Source organism: Schistocerca americana, chromosome 7 (assembly GCF_021461395.2).
Source record: "Schistocerca americana isolate TAMUIC-IGC-003095 chromosome 7, iqSchAmer2.1, whole genome shotgun sequence".
Taxonomy (NCBI): domain Eukaryota; kingdom Metazoa; phylum Arthropoda; class Insecta; order Orthoptera; family Acrididae; genus Schistocerca; species Schistocerca americana.
The window spans coordinates 553,439,660-553,467,531 of NC_060125.1; the positions used below are offsets into that span (position 1 = coordinate 553,439,660).

Consider the following 27,872-nt stretch of genomic DNA (forward strand, 5'->3'; position numbering starts at 1 on the left):
GCCTCTGTGACCGCAGAGAGAAAACAAGCACTGGGTTAGAAAAAGTGTGACTTAAAAGAGGAAACATGGGCGTAGAGGAAAAAAGTGTCATTAACTACCCTTTTGTTGAACGAGAAAAAATCGTCTTCCGTCCACTGCATATCGAGCTGGGCCTGAAAGTTGGACGTACACGATTCTACTGTGTGCATACAAAACTCCGAAATATTGTTGCGAGTAGTGGAGAGCGAGCAGTTGTCGAGTAGAGTCTGAAGTGGTCGGACGCAGGGTGCGGTGGAGAGAGGTCTCAGCCTGCCGTAATAGTGCTGGTAGCGCCGGAGGAGACTTTGGTATTAATTGAGGATTTTTGGTAATTTGCCTTTTTGCTGCAGGTACGAGGGTTGTAACTTAAATACTGGCAACTATTTGTTCACAACAGGTACAAAAAAGTTACATGTTTGCACCTGTTACTGTCCTTCAAAGTAGCCACCAGCGCTGTGTAGAACTTGTTGCCAGCGATGTGGAAGGCGTAGTATACCGTTGGCAGAGCCAGTTCTGTTGATGGTGAGAATGGAGCGGTCTACTGCCTGTCGAATCTCTGGAACAGTTCTGAAGCGAATGCCACAAAGTGGTTCCTTCGTCTTCGGAATCAAATCATAGTCACAAGGACTTAAGTCCGGGGAGTATGGTGGATGGTACAGTACTTCCCAGTCCCATCGACCGAACAGAGCAGCCACAGCTTGCGCAGTATGCGCCCGAGCATTGTCGTGCAAAATGATGGGTGGGTTGCGCAGAAAGTGTCGCCGCTTCTTTCGCAGAGCTGGTCGCAGGTGATGCTCCATAACGAACAGTAATAGCGTGCATGAACGGTCTGCCGTGGAGGAACGTAATGCGTTAGGATAACACCATCACAGTCGTACACGAGAATCACCGTATCTTTACAGCGCTCCATTAGCGCCATCAACAGAACAGGCTCTGCTAACGGTATACTACGCCTTCCACATCGCTGGCAACGGGTTCTACACAAAGCTGGTGACTAGTTTGAATGACAGTAACAGGTGCAAACGTGTAACTCTTTTGTGTCGGCTGTGAATAAACAGTTTCCACTATTTAAGTTCCAACCCTCGTAGTTGTTGGTTGCTTCCGTACTAGAGGGATTCTGTCAGATTTGTGTATACACTCACAATAATATCGGTACCTTTTTGGGGCGAGAAACATGTTTATTGAGTATAGACATTATGGAATAATTAAAAGTCTGTGTAAAGTTTGTCAGTGTTTAAATAATATATGGCACAAATAATAAACTATACACTTTATAGGTTTCTTTCCTTTTTTCTTGCGTCGTTTAAGGTTAGTTGACCAAAACGCTCCTGATCATGCAATTTCTATGTATAAAAAAATGTGGCAGTAGTTGTTGCAGTTAGTCCACGTATTGCACTCCGGAATTCTTTAATCGTCAGACAGAACGTCACATACGTTTCCGTACGTCTTGCAAAATAATTATCGAAAGAATTTCAAAAGCGTTGGTGAAGGTTCTTGACACGAACGGATCATGTTTTGCATATATATGTTGTCTCATCTGAGAGCGGGAAAAATTGAAGCAGGAATATTTAAGGGTCAACAAATAAAACAACTCATTGAGGATCCTGCCTTCATACATGAACGTGGCTCAATTAAAAGCCTGGACCTCATTTGGTGCAGCTGTCCGAAACTTTTCTGGACAAACGCAAATCTAAAAACTATGTTGCACTGGTAAACGAGGTGCTTAACAGTTTGAAATCCCTTGAGTGAAAGAGGAGTATTAAGGAGAACTGTTTACACAAATACTCGGGCCATTTTCCAGACGATTTAGGAGACGCCAGTGAGGTACAAGGTGGATGATTTCACAGTGATATTAAAACTACGGAGGACCACTACCAAGGAAGTTTCGATAAGCGCGTGTTTATAGATTACTGCTGTACTTTAAAACGGGACTGTTCAGAAATACCTTCTAGAATAATAGGGGAAAGAATTTTCCGAAGTGTTCGATGATTAGTTCTGTTCACACATGAATTTTTCCTTTATTTTTATATATAATAATATCAGCATAATGAAATAATAAACGTTCGCTGCCATTTTTTCACTTTATTCACGGATTTACCTTGAAATCGTGTAACATGTATTTCACTAAAATGTTTTATCTCAAACATAGGTGGCCAAGAACTCATCTCGTATGTGGTGCTCATGCATGCGTGCCAATCTCTCTCGCCAGAGTGCACAGCACCCACGTTACGCTTTATTGAGCGGGAAGAGAGGGGAGGGAGGGAGGGACCGTTAATCAGCCGCATGCGGCTTTGTTTTACATTTCTCAACGACACAGATAAACACAAAAACGTTTTATGTATTATTGAACTATTTTTGGCGCGTTGAAGACATAATAAAATTTATACGTGGCACAAAATGTCGGTATAGGGACAGACGCAGACGGTTTCACATGTTTTCCGTCACTCAGGGTGCAATGTAATCGTGACTTCTTTAGTTTCACAATAAAAAATCGCCAGGTGCGAGTAAGACTTGCAATACTGGGGTCATATTTCTTTGCATTAAAGTTAGACTTTGTCCGCTTATAGACTGCTGGCGGCGGACCACCAGCAAGAGATGGCGTACTACGCTTCATGTCGTGTCATCTGCCACTCCGACCACGAACCCTCCCCACGAGCGCCACCCAGCCGTAGCAAAGGCCACCAGGCAGGATGGCCATTGCCCGGACTCCCGATGGCCCAGGGAGATGGGCATCTACTCCTTGGCATACGTGGGGAGGCATCAGCAGAGCGATCCCTGTGTTGTCAGGGGGCTACAACCAACAGGGTACATGGCGGCCCCACCACAACGGACTGGCTACTGTGCTGGATGAGGAGGAGCTAAGAAGACAATGGTCATCGTCGGCACAGAAAGCGACACTGCATAGTGCCTGGTGGAATACGCACCCAGGAAGGTGTCCTCGCCCAGGATACGGAGAATGGGCGGGACTGCAATGCGACGACGAGAAAGTGGGCTAATGATCTCAATGCACAATGGACACGATGCACCATGTAGTGTGCCCTTCCCCAACTGGCTCGCTCTTCGGGTAAATTTCGAAAAATGGAGGTCAAACCCTACAGGGGACCAGCACATAAAGGCCGAAACGTGAGATATTCCTTTTAGTCGGCTCTTACGACAGGCAAAATACCTCGGGCCTGTTCTAACCTCCGGACCCGCAGGGGGTCCAGTGAGTTCAAAAACGTTCTCTGGGAGGTGCTGGTGCCTTCCGGGCGAAATTGAGGCCTGTATTTGCCGGATTTATCTTAATGTTAAATAATCTGGCTCAAATGTGTTCTTCGATGATGTATAAATTCTAAACACAAAAATGAAAAAAGCTGTGGAAATGAACTGGTCTACTTTACGCCTCGTCGTGTTTGCCGTACCTGAGAGATACCGCTAGGTGTCTGCAGACGGCCGCGTCATTCTGTGTCACACTGTCACGATCGCCGCCTCTTCCTCCCGAAAGTCCGTCTCATACTCCAGCTGCAAAACCAACCGAAAAGGATAGCATTACTCCCGCATGCCCGGGACACAATTCATCAATACAAAGGGGCTGTAGCAAAGCCAGGGAAGGGTGTCGTACTTGAGTGTACACGTCTACATCTACATCCGCGAGCCACTATATTATGGAGGGTACTTTGAACTGCTAAAGGAGGAAACGATAGCGGCACACAATTTGCAAATGGTGGATTAGCTCTAATTTCGGTCATTTTCTCATCGCGGTTATTTTGTGTGTTATGTGTGTGTGGAGCTGATATGGTGGCGCGCTGACCTCTTGCAACGTCTGTCCCTGGAGGTTTTGAGCATCTCCGTGACACAGTCGCGCTTATTTAGTGACCCGGTGACGAAACGCGCCGCTATTCGTTGGACCTTTCCTCTGCTTCTTCTATTAATTCAAACTCTCAACTGTCGCACACTGGTGAGGAATACTCAAGAGTCGGTCTTACACGCGTTTCGCGAGCCAGTTCTTTCACTGATTAATTGCGTTTTCTTAATATTCGTCCAATGAACCTGAATTTTTTTTTCCTTTTAACTCTTTCCCTATGCTGCCATCCGAAGCTCACTCGCACCACTCCACATCATGTGCAATTAGATAATGTGTTGCTTTAACTTAAAAGCTGAAGTGTTGTTGAGACATTGATTCTACTTAAAGAGCAATCATTCAACTCTGATTTGTTTAACTCAAAGGTCAGTGAGTTGTAAACATTTTTCATCAAACAGGAAAAAAACATGCCTTTTTTCTTATCACCTTACTGTGTGATTAATCACCAGGGTATTGCGACTAATGCGTCGGTTAGTCCTTACACGATAAACTTAACCAATTATTTAAAACCGACCACTTACGAATTCAGAAACTCACGAAGACTTGAAACCAGCATTCATCATTTACTTTATTATTATTTCATTTAAACAAACCGTTAAGGTCTCTTACTTGTGAACCCGATTCAAAAAATCAGTTCTTTGTTTTCCATCTTAAAACAATACCTAGTTTTTTGACAAAATAGTAGTTAAAAAACTGACTTGGACATAGGAAAGTTATTTAAAAAACTAACTTAAAGATCTCTCGGTGTGCGCCCACACTTACGTTTCCGCTGCTTTCATACATTACATGTAGTTAGTAGACTCCCATTGGAGAAGTATATACTATACAACTGTTTCTCGAGTTGACAACTCTGTTAGAAGACACTCTTTGCCATGGTCTTACGTTTTCCTTTATATATCTTTGGTGTTCGAGCGTTGCCGGCCGTTGTGACCGAGCGGTTCTAGGCGCTACAGTCTGGAACCGAGCGACCGCTACGGTCGCAGGTTCGAATCCTGCCTCGGGCATGGATGCGTGTGATGTACTTAGGTTAGTTAGGTTTAAGTAGTTCTAAGTTCTCGGGGACTGATGACCTCAGAAGTTAAGTCCCATAGTGCTCAGAGCCATTTGAACCACTTTTGTTCGAGCGTTGTTTTGCTTATAAACTTTTCTGTAATTTGAGTTTTTGCTATTTTGTCATTCTCGACAGTTGTTATGCCTTCAGAAAAGTGTTTTGGTACTGGTGTGAAGTTCTAGAGTTTGCTAGGAATATATTCTGGGTTCAGTATGAGGCAATCACTGGTGGTACTTGATTCCCTGAGAGTGGCCAAAGCTGAGAAGAGGATCCTTGAGGAAACTAAAGAGGCCAGAATAACAAGAGAAACGAGGAAAGGAAGAGAAAAGATGAGGAACATGTAAACCGAGAAGATTCTGCTGTTGGACTGTATTAGGAACAACAGAGGTGTTGTCTATACCAAATATAATTTTGAACTGAATATTGTGAGAATTACATTTTATGACATGTTTATTTTATGCCGAAAAAATCTGTTTAAGCTCGAGGTATGAAATTTTTTGGGATGTTTCAGGATACTATTTGGAATGAAGTAGACCACATATACTACAGTGTTACCAACAGGAAGATGAGTCAAATGGCTCTGAGCACTATGGACTTAACATCTTAGGTCATCAGTCCCCTAGAACTTAGAACTACTTAAACCTAACTAACCTAAGCACATCACACACATCCATGCCCGAGGCAGGATTCGAACCTGCGACCGTAGCAGTCACGCGGTTCCGGACTGAGGCGCCGAGAACCGCACGGCCACCGCGGCCGGCCCAACAGGAAGAAAACTACATACTGATTAGTTATAGAATAATAACCTTACTTTTGATTATCAAATATAAATATATCCAGAATAAAAACTTATAACTGAAATACGTGATTGTCGTCTACTTTTTAGATGGACATGATGTTAATGTGTACGTAATGTTTGAACCATCTAAGTAAGACACTTAGTGCAGATTCCAATATTGGCCAGAAAACAGAGTATATAAGTTACTGATGCTCACAAAAACTGTAATAAAGTCAATATGAGAACTAATGTGATTAATTGTACATCAAAATGTTCGTCAAGAAGCACTCCAACTGTCCTACAGTATTTATCCTTTTATCCTACTAAGAGTTCACGTTTTTTAGTTAAAGCCAACTATGCTTTATGGAAATTGTTCTGATTTTTCCAGGCGTTCACAGGCAAGCTGCTTAAATTGCGTGAAGCCTGTCTCGTAAGGAATCAACTTTTTGTATCCAAGTGAATCACTGAATAGTCGCAAAGAACTGGGTCGTATTTGTATTGACTAACAGCAGGTAGGTTCACAGCCTGTGAATCGGGGCCTCTACTCTGGCCGGACGTGGGCAACAAACTGAAAAGTATTTCTACGAGTATCTTTGCCGTTTTAGAGTTTAAGTTCTCGGGCTGCTGTATTATCTAAAAGTTAGCTGAGTAATTTGGAAACTGACTTAGGGTATGGTTGCTATCGGTGATCCGGGTCCCCCAATGGGCCGGCTAGATTTCTCTGTGCACATTCACAATAGGAGCATTCCAGCAGTCATTAAGTGTATCCCGTGTCGCCAAAGATACGCAGTCTTAGTGGTAAATTATTCCTCTAAGACACAAGGAAACAGTGACAGACGGTAAGATTTGCACTACGTACTTGTAACTGACTGTTTTTGTTGTCTTCAGTCCTGAGACTGGTTTGATGCAGCTCTCCGTGCTGCCCTATACTGTGCAAGCTTCTTCATCTCCCAGTACCTACTGCAGCCTACATCCTTCTGAATCTGCTTAGTGTATTCATCTCTTGGTCTCCCTCTACGATTTTTACCCTCCACGCTGCCCTCCAGTACTAAACTGGTGATCCCTTGATGCCTCAGAACATGTCCTACCAACCGATCCCTTCTTCTAGTCAAGCTGTGCCACAAACTCCTCTTCTCCCCAATTCCTTTCAATACCTCCTCATTAGTTATGTAATCTACTGTTAATGAATTAAATATCGTAGTAATATGGTAACTGTGATTAACTTACTGAAGCCTTAATTGGAAAAGAAAAGCAATTCACACCATTCTGTCATATTCACAATACGGAGTCACGTACTGTGCACGGAGACAAGGTTTAGTTAAGAGATGGCGTACTAGTTACCCTGAATGAGCCACCTAGAATTCTTTGTAATCTTAGGTCTGACAAGGGAACCTCCCCATCGCACCCCACTCAGATTTAGTTATAAGTTGGCACAGTGGATAGGCCTTGAAAAACTGAACACAGATTAATTGAGAAAACAGGAAGAAGTTGTGTGGAACTGTGAAAAAATAAGCAAAATATACAAACTGAGTACTTCATGGGAAGATATGCAATGTCAAGGACACTGGGAAAGCAGGCGCGCCGTGGTCTCGTGGTAACGTGAGCAGCTGCGGAACAAAAGGTCCTTGGTTCAAATCTTCCATCGACTGAAAAGTATAATTTTTTATTTTCAGTTTATGTGACAAACTCTTATGTTTTCATCACTTTTCATCACATCCACAAGAAAACCTAAATCGGGCAAGGTAGAAGAATCTTTTTACCCATTCGCCAAGTGTACAAGTTAGGTGGGTCGACAACATATTCCTGTCATGTGACGCACATGCCGTCACCAGTGTCGTATAGAATATATCAGATGTGTTTTCCTGTGGAGGAATCGGTTGACCTATGACCTTGCGATCAAATGTTTTCGGTTCCCATTGGAGAGGCACGTCCTTTCGTCTACTAATCGCACGGTTTTGCGATGCGGTCGCAAAACACAGACACTAAACTTATTACAGTGAACAGAGGCGTCAGTGAACGAACGGACAGATAATAACTATGCAAAAATAAAGAAAGTAAAATTTTTACTCGAGGGAAGACTTGAACCAAGGACCTCTCGTTCGGCAGCTGCTCACGCTACCACGGGACCACGGCGCTCCTGAGCTCATGATGTCCATGATGTTGCCTATCTTACACATGGACTACTCAGTTTGTATATTTTGCTTATTTTTCCACAGTTCCACACAACTTCTTCCTGTTTTCTCAATGGATTTGTGTTCAGTTTATCAAGGCCTATCCACCATGCTAACTTATAACTAAATCTGAGGGGGGTGCGATGGGGAGGTTCCCTTGTGAGCAGATCACTATGAACAAAATGACATGACAGTTTCAGAGAATTGACTGGTCTCATACAGATATGATTTTATCTCTATGAGACCAGTGCGGTCTCTCTAATTATGTGGTTTCATTTGTGTAAGTACCTGCACCTGGGTTTCGGACTGGACCTCCCGTTTACGTTCGATGCTGAGGTGGTTGTTCTAGAACATGGAGAGCCTCTGCAATTCTGTTCGTATCAGAGGGAATTTAAGCAGGCTGGGGCAGCAGTTACAATTTGGATCGAGGTGGGAGACGTGCTACTGTAGTCCGTGCACTTGTGTCAACCGCAGTGCTAAGGTGGCTTAGTGGCTAACACACAGCCGGCACGGTAGCTCAGTGTGTTTGGTCAGAGAGCTGGTTGGCCTCTGCAATATAAAACTGAGTGAAAACATCAACAATGAATTTGAACGGCTGTCATGTGACGTCCGCAACGACCAAACAACGATCAACAACGAACAAAATGGAAAAAAACCCGCACATGCCTATTAAGCAGCAGACACGGGTTCGATTCCCGGCCTTGGTATAAATTTTCACTTGCCGCTTCAGTCTATACACATAAAATTTTCATTATATGTTTTATAATAGTTTGTAGTAGTGAGTATAGGGTAATATCTGCAGCAGGAGAAAATGGAATATCGGGAGCAGGATTCGTTATTAAAAAGTACGTAGAACAGAGAGTGACTTGCGGTGAACACTGCAATAGTACTGTTATCAGAAGCGACAGCAAACCAACACTGACGACAATAGTTCAGATATACGAGGGCAGTTCAATAAGTAATGCAACACATTTTTTTTCTGAAACAGGGGTTGTTTTATCCAGCATTGAAGTACACCAGGTTATTCCCCAATCTTTTAGCTACACAACACTATTTTTCAACGTAATCTCCATTCAATGCTACGGCCTTACGCCACCTTGAAATGAGGGCCTGTATGCCTGCACGGTACCATTCCACTGGTCGATGTCGGAGCCAACGTCGTACTGCATCAATAACTTCTTCATCATCCGCGTAGTGCCTCCCACGGATTGCGTCCTTCATTGGGCCAAACATATGGAAATCCGACGGTGCGAGATCGGGGCTGTAGGGTGCATGAGGAATAACAGTCCACTGAAGTTTTGTGAGCTCCTCTCGGGTGCGAAGACTTGTGTGAGGTCTTGCGTTGTCATGAAGAAGGAGAAGTTCGTTCAGATTTTTGTGCCTACGAACACGCTGAAGTCGTTTATTCAATTTCTGAAGAGTAGCACAATACACTTCAGAGTTGATCGTTTGACCATGGGGAAGGACATCGAACAGAATAACCCCTTCAGCGTCCCAGAAGACTGTAACCATGACTTTACCGGCTGAGGGTATGGCTTTAAACTTTTTCTTGGTAGGGGAGTGGGTGTGGCGCCACTCCATTGATTGCCGTTTTGTTTCAGGTTCGAAGTGATGAACCCATGTTTCATCGCCTGTAACAATCTTTGACAAGAAATTGTCACCCTCAGCCACATGACGAGCAAGCAATTCCGCACAGATGGTTCTCCTTTGCTCTTTATGGTGTTCGGTTAGACAGCGAGGGACCCAGTGGGAACAAACCTTTGAATATCCCAACTGGTGAACAATTGTGACAGCACTACCAACAGAGATGTCAAGTTGAGCACTGAGTTGTTTGATGGTGATCCGTCGATCATCTCGAACGAGTGTGTTCGCGCGCTCCGCCATTGCAGGAGTCACAGCTGTGCACGGCCGGCCCGCACGCGGGAGATCAGACAGTCTTGCTTGACCTTGCGGCGATGATGACACACGCTTTGCCCAACGACTCACCGTGTTTTTGTCAACTGCCATATCACCGTAGACATTCTGCAAGCGCCTATGAATATCTGAGATGCCCTGGTTTTCCGCCAAAAGAAACTCGATCACTGCCCGTTGTTTGCAACGCACATGCGTTACAGACGCCATTTTAACAGCTCCGTACAGCGCTGCCACCTGTCGGAAGTCAATGAAACTACACGAGACGAAGCGGGAATGTTTGAAAATATTCCACAAGAAATTTCAGGTTTTTTCAACCAAAACTGGCCGAGAAAAAAATGTGTTGCATTACTCATTGAACTGCCCTCGTATATGCCAATATAGCAAACAGAAGATGAAAGAGAGAGGGAGAGAATATGAGGGTATTTAAAGGGTAATTCGGAACGTAAAGGGAGATGAAGATCTGATAGTCAAGGGCGTTGGAATGCAGTTGTAGGGGAAGGACTAGAAGAAAAGGGCTTGATAGTAGGAATGAAAGAGCATAAAGACTTGTTTAGTTCTGCAACAAATTTCAGCTCGTAAAAGCTAATATTCTGTTAAAGAACTACAACTAGAAGAGGTATACTTGGAAACGGGCAGAAGATATGGGAAGGTTTGAGTTAGATTTCATCATGTTCAGGTATAGATTCCGAAATCAGATATAGGATTGCAAAGGGTAGCCATGGGTAGCCAGAGACTCAGATCACAATTTGGTAGTGATGGAGAGTAGGCTGAAGTTTAAGAGATGTCAAGAAGAATCAATGGGCAAATAAGTGGGATACAGGAGTACTGAAGAATGAAGAGAGACGCTTTTAGCTCTCTGAGGCTATAGATACTTCCATAATGAATAGCCTAGTATGTAGTTCAATTCGAGAGGAATGAACATATCTAAAAAAAAAGCACTCACAGACGTTAGAGAGAAAAACGTAGATATAAGGAACGAAACTGTGAAGAAGCCATGGGTAACAGAAGAAATACTTCAGTTGCTCGATGAAAGGAGGAGGTGCAAAAATTTTCAAGGAAATTTAGGAATACGGAAATACAAGTCACTTAGGAACGAAATAAACAGGAAGTGCAGGGCTAAGACGAAATGAATACTTGAAAAAGTGAAGAAATCGAAAAAGAAATTGTCGGAAGGACTGATTCAGCATACAAAAAATTCGAAACAAATTCAAAGGAAGGGCGTTAACATTAAGAGTGCCACGGGAATTCCAATGTTAAATGTAAATGCAGAGGAGAGGGCAGGAAGCTGGAAAGATTACATTGAGGCCCTCTGAGGAGGAGGACTAATCTGATGACTTGATACGAGAAGAAACAGGAGGTGATAGGGAACACACACGAGGATCCAGTATTAGGATCATAATTTATAATAATTTTTAAAGACTTAAAAGTAGATAAGGCAGAAGGGATGAATAAAGGCCATCGTATTTCTAAAATAATTGGGTGAGGTGGGGCAAGACTGAATAAGAAGACTGGAAGACAAAAAATGAAGTGCTCGGATTAAAAAGGATGTAACACAGTTTATACATTGCAGAAGCAGTAATGGAAACAAAAGAAAGGTCCAAGAGTGGGATTAAAGTTCAAGGTGAAAGGATATAAATGTTAAGATTTGCTCAGTGGATGTGAAGAAGAATTACAGGATCTGTTGAATGGAATGAACAGTCTAATGAGTACAGAAAATGGATTGAGAGTAAATCGAAGTAATGAGAAGTAGCAGAAATGAGAACAGCGAGAAACATGAACATCAGGACTGACGATCGCAAAGTAAATGAAGTTATAGGCAGTGAAATAACCAATGATGGATGGAGCAAGGACGAAATAAAAAGCACACTAGCACCAGCATAAACAGCATTCCCAGTTAAGAAAAGTCTACTAGTATCATACAAGTCTTCAACTGAGGAAGAAATTTTTGGGAATTTACGTTTGGTTGGTTGGTGGACCAAACAATGTCATCAGTCCCATGATCTAAAGTAACAGAAACCAAGGGTGGACCCCCAAAAACAGCACAGTCCAATCAAGGGGAAGAGAAAACGGGCAAATAAAGAGGTAAAAGGAACGTCAGAGTAGCAGGAAGAATAGAGAACAAAGATGGAGGGAAGGCAGGGAAACAGTGAGATCAGGTACACCCCAGGGATACTACATACATTGGGGCACTGGCTCCACCACCAACCCTTCCCAATCCCAACTCGACACCATGATCATGACACAGTGAGGACAACACCAGGGGAAGATGACAATAAAAGGGGGACAAAACGTCACAAAAGACCAGGCAACATGTAGAGAAAAAGGGGGGAGAACCTGGCCGGTGTGGAGTCAAGGCCAAGGCCTCTATAACCAACACCAATGCTAATCGAGAGCCCCCCAGTTCCAGAGGCCAGTTCAGGTACTTAAACTTGGGAGGACAAGCCATTTCTGTAAAGAAAACCAAAGAGAGATGTAACAATGCGAGGGTCGTCTGCTAACACTCGGGACAAGAAAGGTGGGAATGGATATTTAGTGCAAAGGATAAATGGTGGGAGCAGTACAGCAAACTATGGATCACGGTGAGGGGGGGGGGCGCTTGCAACCATCATTGTGTAAAAAACCATGGGTCAACCTATTATGGCTGATAAAAATGGCAGAGGATGTAGATATAGAGGTAAGAACGCCAGAAGAGATCCAGGGCTAAGTGGAGATGTTCAGGAGAAAACGTGGGGAAGAGGACAAGGAAGGTACATGGAAATGGCAGCAGAGAGGAATGAGGCAGGGACCAACCAGCAAAATCACTTTATAATGAGCAACACGTGGGTGACGTCCTGAAGCTTCAAAACAAATAGAGTATGAGGGGAGGCCAGTGGAAAAGCAGATAGTGATGGCATACGAAATCAGGAGCTGGGACTGCAGAATCGAAAGGGGGAGGGGGGGGAGGGGATACCAGAGTCAAGCAGAAGGCTATTGACAGGGCTAATGTGAAAGTCGCTGGTAGCTAAACGGGTACCACAATAGTGAACTTGATCTGAGGAATAGAGTGGAAGCAACAGCTGATCTACAAACTCGATAACCATAGTCCAGACAAGCCAGAACTAATGCCTAATAAACACAGGAGTTGAATAATTCGCGCCCCAAGAGCTGTGGGCAAGAAAGCAAAGACTCCATGAGGAGGATGTGAGGCAACCAACTAAGCTTGTTGCCATAAAGAAAGTGCAAGAATGTACATGCAGAAGCCCACCAGTTGGCATGCTGTAATCAAAGTAGGTGATCGATTGGAGACTATCCCTCCTGAAAGTCACATCGGTAAGGAGACAAAAGGTTCCAAGATTCCACGACCCAAATGAGCCAACAAACCACCATTCTGTAAAATAAATTGCAGGGGACACTGGTCAGTCTGACTGGCCAGTAACTATGAAGGAACATGGATCATTGCTGAGCTTAAGGACAGCAACTACAATACTATCTCTCCATTGAGAGGGGAAAATGTCTGACAAGAGCCAAATACAGTTAAACACCTGGGGGAGATATTGTCATTGTGGAGAGTTGAGGTATTGCTGCAATTGGTTATGGGTGGAATCAGGGCCAGTTGCTGAATACTGGGAAGAAGAGTGGGTCACAATAAGTTCCATACAGTAAAAGGTTCATTGTAGGATTCCACTTGACAAGGGGCGAAACATAAGTGGGAAATTTCAGCCCACACTTTTCAGATACAATCGCAAAATAGGTTCTTGAGGTGTTCTGTGAGAACTGATGGATCTGTATAAAGGCCACCTGGAACAGCAAGGCTGTGAATGGGAGGCTACCACGGACAACCTTGGAGGGTGTGGAGTGTAGTTCACACCCATGACAAAAACCGAGAAGAACATAGGGAGGAGACAAGGAGTTCCCGACACACCTACTTGCTCTCTTTGATTAAGTAACGGGTTGCTGAGAGTTGGTGAATGAGGGCAGTCAGGGCAGTGTGTGTATACGGCTTGTCAGGAGTGAAATGGAGATTTCAAAACATGACTGCAGGGTACAAGTGAAGCTGGACAGAAAGTACGTCCAGTGTGGTACAAAGGAGGATACAGGTACCAACAACATTGTATGGACCAACCTGCGAACACCACTGGAAGCCCTCGAAGTGACGACCCAGTTCCGACAGAACCAAGTAAAAGGAAGATAGAGCTTTCAACTCCAGTAGATTAGAGTAATAACCATTATAGTTCAATTCAATAAGCATGGAATGGGAATCCAAATGGGAGGTAAATGAGGTGGAGCCAGTTAAGATACCAAATCACCATCCGTTACCAATGAGGAGGGGGGCGGGGGTTGACATCCATAAATAGGTCAGACTCGGCTTGTGAGAGGGGAGATGATACCTCCAAGGCACTGGAGGCCCCTGTCCTCGGATAACTACTACTTCTCCTTCTCCTCCTCCTCCTCCACAGGTCGAGGACAGGGCACTGTGTGTGTGTGTGTGTGTGTGTGTGTGTGTGTGTGTGTGTGTGTGTGTGTGTGTGTGTGTGAGGGAGAGAGAGAGAGAGAGAGAGAGAGAGAGAGAGAGAGAGAGAGAGAGAGAGAGAGAGAGCGCTACCTTGGGGCGCACATCCTATTGGTCACGTGGCTGAGCTGTGACAGCAGACGTGTGAGATGGCAGGGTTGAGGTCCCAGTTGGGAGTCCCATCACTGATGGGACCACAGAAGAGGGACACACACTCGTGTGTGGAGGGGGATTAATACCCAAATGTGAGGACGTTGGAATCATAGGAGAAGGGGAGGGGGGGAGCGGAACTGGGTCGCAAGGACGAGGGAGGCGGGTGAAAGGACATTACAGAGGCAGAGTTACATGTCATCGACCCAATGTGAAGATCCCATTTTGTCTGCAGCTGTACAGAAATACAGGTAATTTAAGGAACTGCAGATAAACATCTGTTCTTATTTATTTACATTTTGTACCATTATGTAACTGAGGTAATTCATATAAATAGACGAACAGATCCAGTCATTTGACTACGCAATCAATCTTCAACCACTGGAATCAGTCACATAATAAAAGAATCTCGGAGTTTCTATCCGGGTAAGGTGGAACAACATAAATCCAGTCACGCGGAAGACGTATATTATATTTATTGGAAGAATCCCGAAAAAGAGTAAGAAGACGCTTGCAAGGGTATCATTCGATCCATTGTGGGGATACTGTTCGTCGTTCTAGCCTCATAATCAAGTTGAATTAACGAGCATGATAGAAAAGATGCGATCTGAAACAAGTAGCAGGCGACAGGTATGTTGCTACAAGAGGGGGGTGTCAGATATGGCCAACCAATTCGGTTCATATTTGGCAGTCGCTTGTGTACAACCTAAACTGAAAGAAACCATTTTCCATACACCTGTCAGGAGCATCGACGCACTTTTAGAAATGCAGGATAACACTGAGCTGTTTTCCAATACATTTATTCACTACCGGTTTCCATCATCGACCATCTTTACAGTGCCATCACAGAAAGGAAATAAAGTGAAAACTGAGAAACTCATAATACATTACATTTTCATGGGAATTATTTGTCGGAAAAATTAAGTGTACTTACGAAAAATATCTATTATAACTAGTTCACATGGCATACGTGCTATAAAAACCAGGAAAGTATATGCCATTGCTGACTTGAAAACTTAAGAAAATTTATACCTAACTCGGTAATACAGGCTTAAATAGGCAGAAAACAACGTTAAAAACATGAAAAGCCGTAAGAGCAGAAAGTGAACAGCACCACTGCTCGGTTACAACAAGAACCAGTAGGTTAACACAGAGTTGCTCAAGGAAGCTACAAGTCAAAGTGAAAGATCACAGATAAAAGGTTAAGTTACAAAATATGTGTACACTGTAGTACTGCCAGAGGGATAAACGTGAACTTAAGTTACAGTCACAGAAATACAATAAAAGAAGATACAGTTGTTGATGAATTTTTTTGTAGATGAACCCTCAAAGGCAGGTTACAAATTCCTCTCCTTACTCACTTGCTGCATTGTAAATGCAGTGAGCATAGGCTTTTCCCAGACTGCTGTTTTGGAGCGCTTACGTCTGCTCTTTGTGAGGGATGGTGTGATGAGGACTCAAAATTATTTATTGAAAGAAAAAATACGATTTGTTATTAATTAAAATTACGTTCTTGATTCTGCGTCATCAAGAAACAAAATCTCTTGCAGCCAAATTATAACATTTGTTATTGTAATACGAAAAGCTGGTTGCACTGTTTAATATTCACATTCTCTGCGTTTTCAAAGCCCATGTACTCCAGGCACTTCATTTATTTCTAGAAATTGAATTTTTAGACAGGTGCTAAATTGCTGTGAAGAAAGTCCGTTAAAATACTTACTTTTTTAAGAGGATGTAACTTTTTCTTTAAGCAAACTATTTGTTTATTGAAACTTCCTGGCAGATTAAAACTGAGTGCCGGACCGAGACTCGAACTCGGGACCTTTGCCTTTCGCAGTCAAATGCTCTACCAACTGAGCTACCCAAGCACGACTCACGCCCCACCCTCACAGCTTCACTTCTGCCAGTACCTCGTCGGTGAGGGCGGGGCGTGAGTCGTGCTTGGGTAGCTCAGTTGGTAGAGCACTTGCCCGCGAAAGGGAAGGGTCCCGAGTTCGAGTGTCGGTCCGGCACAAAGTTTTAATCTGCCAGCAAGTTTCATATCAGCGCACACTCCGCTGCAGAGTGAAAATTTCATTCTGCATTTGTTTATTCTAAACAGTAATTCAAACTTCTTTTCGCAGGTGATAATACAAATTTCACTAATCATTGAAATTTGTTATTGTTCTCACAACACTAACGAGGATATGTAGTTTAACTCTTTAAGACCTAGGGAAAAACGAAGACTCTGGTGCAGATGGTTTCAATGACTAGTCAACTGAAGACCATTTTTTGGCTTTCAGGTTCCTGAAAATTTGAAAAATTAGATATCCATGACAATCAAAAAATATTATAACTTTTCGAAAACTATTAAATAATTTGTTCCTACGATACAAAAATTGATTTGAACTCTGAGTTTAGAAGAGAATCCTTGTAGAAAAGAAGACGATCTTTTCACGAAACGACGTTCATAATGTTTTGAGAACCAGCATTTGCTAAAGACTGCAGAACCATACTATATCATCCAACTTTAAGATTGTTTAAGGACAAAGCATTGGCAGCACAATAAGTCACCCTCATTCTGCCAACGTCCTTGTCAAAGAGGACGGCGGAGCGGACAGAGGTTGAGGGCACTTTTGCGATATCACACGGAGAAGGTGTTATGACTCCAGACCACTGTTTCTCCACAGGAAATGTTCCCAAAAATTAAAGAGTTTAACGAAAAAATTAAGGACATCAGACCTCGTACAGATGCATTCAGCGATAACTTTCCCGTCTCTTCATTTGGAAGTGGATCAGGAATGGAAGTGACAAGGGTTGGTAGTAAGTACCCTTCACCCGGCGCCGTAGAGTGGCTTCATGACTATGTGTGTAAGCGTATGTAAGTATTTATCACTACAGGTACAGGGGGTGGACGAAAGTATGGCGACACCGAGAGTAATCCATGGTTGGACATAAATGCAGATGCTAGCGAAGAGTGCAGTTTGCACTATTGGATCCGACCACGAACGGTACTTGCGCAGAACCCTAGGTACGTGCAAGTGTCAGTCACGGTCAGAACACTGCTCTGTGTAGTTGTGAGTGCACTCGTAGACAGAGGTGACAGACAAGTCGTGGGTCGCCTCCTAACACCGTGTCGGACCACCAGCCGCCCGGCGCAGTGCTCCAGCTCGACGTGGCGTCGACTGGACTCACAAGGGAACCTCCCCATCGCACCCCCACTAGATTTAGTTATAAGTTAGCACAGTGGATAGGCCTTGAAAAACTGAATACAAATCAATCGAGAAAACAGGAAGAAGTTGTGTGGAACTATGAAAAAAATAAGCAAAATATACAAACTGAGCAGTCGTTGCACAAGATAGGCAACATCAAGTATGGTGTGAGCTCAGGAGCGCCGTGGTCCCGTGGTTAGCGTGAGCAGCTGCGGAACGAGAGGTCCTTGGTTCAAGTCTTCCCTAGAGTGAAACGTTAAATTTTTTTATTTTCAAACAATTATCAAAGTTCAGGCACTCACACAATCAACTTCGCTCTCCAAAATTCCAGGACATGTTCAGATTTGCTTGGACATATGCAGGATTTGACGGTCTACACACGGAAAAATTTGAAACCGCTAAAAACATATGTTTTGACAGAGCACAGGGAAAATTGTGCGACTGTGAAACTGTTGCATTCATTTGTTGCAGTTTATGTGACAAACTCTTATGTTTTCATCACTTTTTTGGGAGTGATCATCACATCCACAAGAAAGCCTAAATCGGGCAAGGTAGAGGAATCTTTTTACCCATTCGCCAAGTGTGCAAGTTAGGTGGGTCGACAACATATTCCTGTCATGTGACGCACATGCCGTCACCAGTGTCGTATAGAATATATCAGATGTGTTTTCCTGTGGAGGAATCGGTTGACCTATGACCTTGCGATCAAATGTTTTCGGTTCCCATTGGAGAGGCACGTCCTTTCGTCTACTAATCGCACGGTTTTGCGATGCGGTCGCAAAACACAGACACTAAACTTATTACAGTGAACAGAGGCGTCAGTGAACGAACGGACAGATAATAACTATGCAAAAATAAAGAAAGTAAAATTTTTACTCGAGGGAAGACTTGAACCAAGGACCTCTCGTTCGGCAGCTGCTCACGCTACCACGGGACCACGGCGCTCCTGAGCTCATGATGTCCATGATGTTGCCTATCTTACACATGGACTACTCAGTTTGTATATTTTGCTTATTTTTCCACAGTTCCACACAACTTCTTCCTGTTTTCTCAATGGATTTGTGTTCAGTTTATCAAGGCCTATCCACCATGCTAACTTATAACTAAATCTGAGGGGGGTGCGATGGGGAGGTTCCCTTGTGAGCAGATCACTATGAACAAAATGACATGACAGTTTCAGAGAATTGACTGGTCTCATACAGATATGATTTTATCTCTATGAGACCAGTGCGGTCTCTCTAATTATGTGGTTTCATTTGTGTAAGTACCTGCACCTGGGTTTCGGACTGGACCTCCCGTTTACGTTCGATGCTGAGGTGGTTGTTCTAGAACATGGAGAGCCTCTGCAATTCTGTTCGTATCAGAGGGAATTTAAGCAGGCTGGGGCAGCAGTTACAATTTGGATCGAGGTGGGAGACGTGCTACTGTAGTCCGTGCACTTGTGTCAACCGCAGTGCTAAGGTGGCTTAGTGGCTAACACACAGCCGGCACGGTAGCTCAGTGTGTTTGGTCAGAGAGCTGGTTGGCCTCTGCAATATAAAACTGAGTGAAAACATCAACAATGAATTTGAACGGCTGTCATGTGACGTCCGCAACGACCAAACAACGATCAACAACGAACAAAATGGAAAAAAACCCGCACATGCCTATTAAGCAGCAGACACGGGTTCGATTCCCGGCCTTGGTATAAATTTTCACTTGCCGCTTCAGTCTATACACATAAAATTTTCATTATATGTTTTATAATAGTTTGTAGTAGTGAGTATAGGGTAATATCTGCAGCAGGAGAAAATGGAATATCGGGAGCAGGATTCGTTATTAAAAAGTACGTAGAACAGAGAGTGACTTGCGGTGAACACTGCAATAGTACTGTTATCAGAAGCGACAGCAAACCAACACTGACGACAATAGTTCAGATATACGAGGGCAGTTCAATAAGTAATGCAACACATTTTTTTTCTGAAACAGGGGTTGTTTTATCCAGCATTGAAGTACACCAGGTTATTCCCCAATCTTTTAGCTACACAACACTATTTTTCAACGTAATCTCCATTCAATGCTACGGCCTTACGCCACCTTGAAATGAGGGCCTGTATGCCTGCACGGTACCATTCCACTGGTCGATGTCGGAGCCAACGTCGTACTGCATCAATAACTTCTTCATCATCCGCGTAGTGCCTCCCACGGATTGCGTCCTTCATTGGGCCAAACATATGGAAATCCGACGGTGCGAGATCGGGGCTGTAGGGTGCATGAGGAATAACAGTCCACTGAAGTTTTGTGAGCTCCTCTCGGGTGCGAAGACTTGTGTGAGGTCTTGCGTTGTCATGAAGAAGGAGAAGTTCGTTCAGATTTTTGTGCCTACGAACACGCTGAAGTCGTTTATTCAATTTCTGAAGAGTAGCACAATACACTTCAGAGTTGATCGTTTGACCATGGGGAAGGACATCGAACAGAATAACCCCTTCAGCGTCCCAGAAGACTGTAACCATGACTTTACCGGCTGAGGGTATGGCTTTAAACTTTTTCTTGGTAGGGGAGTGGGTGTGGCGCCACTCCATTGATTGCCGTTTTGTTTCAGGTTCGAAGTGATGAACCCATGTTTCATCGCCTGTAACAATCTTTGACAAGAAATTGTCACCCTCAGCCACATGACGAGCAAGCAATTCCGCACAGATGGTTCTCCTTTGCTCTTTATGGTGTTCGGTTAGACAGCGAGGGACCCAGTGGGAACAAACCTTTGAATATCCCAACTGGTGAACAATTGTGACAGCACTACCAACAGAGATGTCAAGTTGAGCACTGAGTTGTTTGATGGTGATCCGTCGATCATCTCGAACGAGTGTGTTCGCGCGCTCCGCCATTGCAGGAGTCACAGCTGTGCACGGCCGGCCCGCACGCGGGAGATCAGACAGTCTTGCTTGACCTTGCGGCGATGATGACACACGCTTTGCCCAACGACTCACCGTGTTTTTGTCAACTGCCATATCACCGTAGACATTCTGCAAGCGCCTATGAATATCTGAGATGCCCTGGTTTTCCGCCAAAAGAAACTCGATCACTGCCCGTTGTTTGCAACGCACATGCGTTACAGACGCCATTTTAACAGCTCCGTACAGCGCTGCCACCTGTCGGAAGTCAATGAAACTACACGAGACGAAGCGGGAATGTTTGAAAATATTCCACAAGAAATTTCAGGTTTTTTCAACCAAAACTGGCCGAGAAAAAAATGTGTTGCATTACTCATTGAACTGCCCTCGTATATGCCAATATAGCAAACAGAAGATGAAAGAGAGAGGGAGAGAATATGAGGGTATTTAAAGGGTAATTCAGAACGTAAAGGGAGATGAAGATCTGATAGTCAAGGGCGTTGGAATGCAGTTGTAGGGGAAGGACTAGAAGAAAAGGGCTTGATAGTAGGAATGAAAGAGCATAAAGACTTGTTTAGTTCTGCAACAAATTTCAGCTCGTAAAAGCTAATATTCTGTTAAAGAACTACAACTAGAAGAGGTATACTTGGAAACGGGCAGAAGATATGGGAAGGTTTGAGTTAGATTTCATCATGTTCAGGTATAGATTCCGAAATCAGATATAGGATTGCAAAGGGTAGCCATGGGTAGCCAGAGACTCAGATCACAATTTGGTAGTGATGGAGAGTAGGCTGAAGTTTAAGAGATGTCAAGAAGAATCAATGGGCAAATAAGTGGGATACAGGAGTACTGAAGAATGAAGAGAGACGCTTTTAGCTCTCTGAGGCTATAGATACTTCCATAATGAATAGCCTAGTATGTAGTTCAATTCGAGAGGAATGAACATATCTAAAAAAAAAGCACTCACAGACGTTAGAGAGAAAAACGTAGATATAAGGAACGAAACTGTGAAGAAGCCATGGGTAACAGAAGAAATACTTCAGTTGCTCGATGAAAGGAGGAGGTGCAAAAATTTTCAAGGAAATTTAGGAATACGGAAATACAAGTCACTTAGGAACGAAATAAACAGGAAGTGCAGGGCTAAGACGAAATGAATACTTGAAAAAGTGAAGAAATCGAAAAAGAAATTGTCGGAAGGACTGATTCAGCATACAAAAAATTCGAAACAAATTCAAAGGAAGGGCGTTAACATTAAGAGTGCCACGGGAATTCCAATGTTAAATGTAAATGCAGAGGAGAGGGCAGGAAGCTGGAAAGATTACATTGAGGCCCTCTGAGGAGGAGGACTAATCTGATGACTTGATACGAGAAGAAACAGGAGGTGATAGGGAACACACACGAGGATCCAGTATTAGGATCATAATTTATAATAATTTTTAAAGACTTAAAAGTAGATAAGGCAGAAGGGATGAATAAAGGCCATCGTATTTCTAAAATAATTGGGTGAGGTGGGGCAAGACTGAATAAGAAGACTGGAAGACAAAAAATGAAGTGCTCGGATTAAAAAGGATGTAACACAGTTTATACATTGCAGAAGCAGTAATGGAAACAAAAGAAAGGTCCAAGAGTGGGATTAAAGTTCAAGGTGAAAGGATATAAATGTTAAGATTTGCTCAGTGGATGTGAAGAAGAATTACAGGATCTGTTGAATGGAATGAACAGTCTAATGAGTACAGAAAATGGATTGAGAGTAAATCGAAGTAATGAGAAGTAGCAGAAATGAGAACAGCGAGAAACATGAACATCAGGACTGACGATCGCAAAGTAAATGAAGTTATAGGCAGTGAAATAACCAATGATGGATGGAGCAAGGACGAAATAAAAAGCACACTAGCACCAGCATAAACAGCATTCCCAGTTAAGAAAAGTCTACTAGTATCATACAAGTCTTCAACTGAGGAAGAAATTTTTGGGAATTTACGTTTGGTTGGTTGGTGGACCAAACAATGTCATCAGTCCCATGATCTAAAGTAACAGAAACCAAGGGTGGACCCCCAAAAACAGCACAGTCCAATCAAGGGGAAGAGAAAACGGGCAAATAAAGAGGTAAAAGGAACGTCAGAGTAGCAGGAAGAATAGAGAACAAAGATGGAGGGAAGGCAGGGAAACAGTGAGATCAGGTACACCCCAGGGATACTACATACATTGGGGCACTGGCTCCACCACCAACCCTTCCCAATCCCAACTCGACACCATGATCATGACACAGTGAGGACAACACCAGGGGAAGATGACAATAAAAGGGGGACAAAACGTCACAAAAGACCAGGCAACATGTAGAGAAAAAGGGGGGAGAACCTGGCCGGTGTGGAGTCAAGGCCAAGGCCTCTATAACCAACACCAATGCTAATCGAGAGCCCCCCAGTTCCAGAGGCCAGTTCAGGTACTTAAACTTGGGAGGACAAGCCATTTCTGTAAAGAAAACCAAAGAGAGATGTAACAATGCGAGGGTCGTCTGCTAACACTCGGGACAAGAAAGGTGGGAATGGATATTTAGTGCAAAGGATAAATGGTGGGAGCAGTACAGCAAACTATGGATCACGGTGAGGGGGGGGGGGCGCTTGCAACCATCATTGTGTAAAAAACCATGGGTCAACCTATTATGGCTGATAAAAATGGCAGAGGATGTAGATATAGAGGTAAGAACGCCAGAAGAGATCCAGGGCTAAGTGGAGATGTTCAGGAGAAAACGTGGGGAAGAGGACAAGGAAGGTACATGGAAATGGCAGCAGAGAGGAATGAGGCAGGGACCAACCAGCAAAATCACTTTATAATGAGCAACACGTGGGTGACGTCCTGAAGCTTCAAAACAAATAGAGTATGAGGGGAGGCCAGTGGAAAAGCAGATAGTGATGGCATACGAAATCAGGAGCTGGGACTGCAGAATCGAAAGGGGGAGGGGGGGGAGGGGATACCAGAGTCAAGCAGAAGGCTATTGACAGGGCTAATGTGAAAGTCGCTGGTAGCTAAACGGGTACCACAATAGTGAACTTGATCTGAGGAATAGAGTGGAAGCAACAGCTGATCTACAAACTCGATAACCATAGTCCAGACAAGCCAGAACTAATGCCTAATAAACACAGGAGTTGAATAATTCGCGCCCCAAGAGCTGTGGGCAAGAAAGCAAAGACTCCATGAGGAGGATGTGAGGCAACCAACTAAGCTTGTTGCCATAAAGAAAGTGCAAGAATGTACATGCAGAAGCCCACCAGTTGGCATGCTGTAATCAAAGTAGGTGATCGATTGGAGACTATCCCTCCTGAAAGTCACATCGGTAAGGAGACAAAAGGTTCCAAGATTCCACGACCCAAATGAGCCAACAAACCACCATTCTGTAAAATAAATTGCAGGGGACACTGGTCAGTCTGACTGGCCAGTAACTATGAAGGAACATGGATCATTGCTGAGCTTAAGGACAGCAACTACAATACTATCTCTCCATTGAGAGGGGAAAATGTCTGACAAGAGCCAAATACAGTTAAACACCTGGGGGAGATATTGTCATTGTGGAGAGTTGAGGTATTGCTGCAATTGGTTATGGGTGGAATCAGGGCCAGTTGCTGAATACTGGGAAGAAGAGTGGGTCACAATAAGTTCCATACAGTAAAAGGTTCATTGTAGGATTCCACTTGACAAGGGGCGAAACATAAGTGGGAAATTTCAGCCCACACTTTTCAGATACAATCGCAAAATAGGTTCTTGAGGTGTTCTGTGAGAACTGATGGATCTGTATAAAGGCCACCTGGAACAGCAAGGCTGTGAATGGGAGGCTACCACGGACAACCTTGGAGGGTGTGGAGTGTAGTTCACACCCATGACAAAAACCGAGAAGAACATAGGGAGGAGACAAGGAGTTCCCGACACACCTACTTGCTCTCTTTGATTAAGTAACGGGTTGCTGAGAGTTGGTGAATGAGGGCAGTCAGGGCAGTGTGTGTATACGGCTTGTCAGGAGTGAAATGGAGATTTCAAAACATGACTGCAGGGTACAAGTGAAGCTGGACAGAAAGTACGTCCAGTGTGGTACAAAGGAGGATACAGGTACCAACAACATTGTATGGACCAACCTGCGAACACCACTGGAAGCCCTCGAAGTGACGACCCAGTTCCGACAGAACCAAGTAAAAGGAAGATAGAGCTTTCAACTCCAGTAGATTAGAGTAATAACCATTATAGTTCAATTCAATAAGCATGGAATGGGAATCCAAATGGGAGGTAAATGAGGTGGAGCCAGTTAAGATACCAAATCACCATCCGTTACCAATGAGGAGGGGGGCGGGGGTTGACATCCATAAATAGGTCAGACTCGGCTTGTGAGAGGGGAGATGATACCTCCAAGGCACTGGAGGCCCCTGTCCTCGGATAACTACTACTTCTCCTTCTCCTCCTCCTCCTCCACAGGTCGAGGACAGGGCACTGTGTGTGTGTGTGTGTGTGTGTGTGTGTATGTGTGTATGTGTGTGTGTGTGTGTGTGTGTGTGTGTGTGAGGGAGAGAGAGAGAGAGAGAGAGAGAGAGAGAGAGAGAGAGAGAGAGAGAGAGAGAGAGAGAGAGAGAGAGAGCGCTACCTTGGGGCGCACATCCTATTGGTCACGTGGCTGAGCTGTGACAGCAGACGTGTGAGATGGCAGGGTTGAGGTCCCAGTTGGGAGTCCCATCACTGATGGGACCACAGAAGAGGGACACACACTCGTGTGTGGAGGGGGATTAATACCCAAATGTGAGGACGTTGGAATCATAGGAGAAGGGGAGGGGGGGAGCGGAACTGGGTCGCAAGGACGAGGGAGGCGGGTGAAAGGACATTACAGAGGCAGAGTTACATGTCATCGACCCAATGTGAAGATCCCATTTTGTCTGCAGCTGTACAGAAATACAGGTAATTTAAGGAACTGCAGATAAACATCTGTTCTTATTTATTTACATTTTGTACCATTATGTAACTGAGGTAATTCATATAAATAGACGAACAGATCCAGTCATTTGACTACGCAATCAATCTTCAACCACTGGAATCAGTCACATAATAAAAGAATCTCGGAGTTTCTATCCGGGTAAGGTGGAACAACATAAATCCAGTCACGCGGAAGACGTATATTATATTTATTGGAAGAATCCCGAAAAAGAGTAAGAAGACGCTTGCAAGGGTATCATTCGATCCATTGTGGGGATACTGTTCGTCGTTCTAGCCTCATAATCAAGTTGAATTAACGAGCATGATAGAAAAGATGCGATCTGAAACAAGTAGCAGGCGACAGGTATGTTGCTACAAGAGGGGGGTGTCAGATATGGCCAACCAATTCGGTTCATATTTGGCAGTCGCTTGTGTACAACCTAAACTGAAAGAAACCATTTTCCATACACCTGTCAGGAGCATCGACGCACTTTTAGAAATGCAGGATAACACTGAGCTGTTTTCCAATACATTTATTCACTACCGGTTTCCATCATCGACCATCTTTACAGTGCCATCACAGAAAGGAAATAAAGTGAAAACTGAGAAACTCATAATACATTACATTTTCATGGGAATTATTTGTCGGAAAAATTAAGTGTACTTACGAAAAATATCTATTATAACTAGTTCACATGGCATACGTGCTATAAAAACCAGGAAAGTATATGCCATTGCTGACTTGAAAACTTAAGAAAATTTATACCTAACTCGGTAATACAGGCTTAAATAGGCAGAAAACAACGTTAAAAACATGAAAAGCCGTAAGAGCAGAAAGTGAACAGCACCACTGCTCGGTTACAACAAGAACCAGTAGGTTAACACAGAGTTGCTCAAGGAAGCTACAAGTCAAAGTGAAAGATCACAGATAAAAGGTTAAGTTACAAAATATGTGTACACTGTAGTACTGCCAGAGGGATAAACGTGAACTTAAGTTACAGTCACAGAAATACAATAAAAGAAGATACAGTTGTTGATGAATTTTTTTGTAGATGAACCCTCAAAGGCAGGTTACAAATTCCTCTCCTTACTCACTTGCTGCATTGTAAATGCAGTGAGCATAGGCTTTTCCCAGACTGCTGTTTTGGAGCGCTTACGTCTGCTCTTTGTGAGGGATGGTGTGATGAGGACTCAAAATTATTTATTGAAAGAAAAAATACGATTTGTTATTAATTAAAATTACGTTCTTGATTCTGCGTCATCAAGAAACAAAATCTCTTGCAGCCAAATTATAACATTTGTTATTGTAATACGAAAAGCTGGTTGCACTGTTTAATATTCACATTCTCTGCGTTTTCAAAGCCCATGTACTCCAGGCACTTCATTTATTTCTAGAAATTGAATTTTTAGACAGGTGCTAAATTGCTGTGAAGAAAGTCCGTTAAAATACTTACTTTTTTAAGAGGATGTAACTTTTTCTTTAAGCAAACTATTTGTTTATTGAAACTTCCTGGCAGATTAAAACTGAGTGCCGGACCGAGACTCGAACTCGGGACCTTTGCCTTTCGCAGTCAAATGCTCTACCAACTGAGCTACCCAAGCACGACTCACGCCCCACCCTCACAGCTTCACTTCTGCCAGTACCTCGTCGGTGAGGGCGGGGCGTGAGTCGTGCTTGGGTAGCTCAGTTGGTAGAGCACTTGCCCGCGAAAGGGAAGGGTCCCGAGTTCGAGTGTCGGTCCGGCACAAAGTTTTAATCTGCCAGCAAGTTTCATATCAGCGCACACTCCGCTGCAGAGTGAAAATTTCATTCTGCATTTGTTTATTCTAAACAGTAATTCAAACTTCTTTTCGCAGGTGATAATACAAATTTCACTAATCATTGAAATTTGTTATTGTTCTCACAACACTAACGAGGATATGTAGTTTAACTCTTTAAGACCTAGGGAAAAACGAAGACTCTGGTGCAGATGGTTTCAATGACTAGTCAACTGAAGACCATTTTTTGGCTTTCAGGTTCCTGAAAATTTGAAAAATTAGATATCCATGACAATCAAAAAATATTATAACTTTTCGAAAACTATTAAATAATTTGTTCCTACGATACAAAAATTGATTTGAACTCTGAGTTTAGAAGAGAATCCTTGTAGAAAAGAAGACGATCTTTTCACGAAACGACGTTCATAATGTTTTGAGAACCAGCATTTGCTAAAGACTGCAGAACCATACTATATCATCCAACTTTAAGATTGTTTAAGGACAAAGCATTGGCAGCACAATAAGTCACCCTCATTCTGCCAACGTCCTTGTCAAAGAGGACGGCGGAGCGGACAGAGGTTGAGGGCACTTTTGCGATATCACACGGAGAAGGTGTTATGACTCCAGACCACTGTTTCTCCACAGGAAATGTTCCCAAAAATTAAAGAGTTTAACGAAAAAATTAAGGACA

General features: G+C 43.5%; 1 protein-coding gene across 2 annotated transcripts in view; it reads right to left on the reverse strand.

Annotated features, from left to right (window-relative positions):
* The window catches only part of LOC124621799 (zinc transporter 1), a 338,684-nt gene that overhangs the window by 183,815 nt on the left and 126,997 nt on the right, over positions 1-27,872 (reverse strand). The window contains exon 1 of one of the 2 annotated variants that reach the window (XM_047147234.1): positions 3,420-3,519. The exons of the other annotated variant lie outside the window; for it this stretch is intronic. The gene's annotated coding sequence lies outside the window, so the exon portion shown is untranslated. Of the gene's footprint in view, positions 1-3,419; positions 3,520-27,872 lie in introns of those variants that run through there. 2 annotated transcript variants of the gene reach the window in all.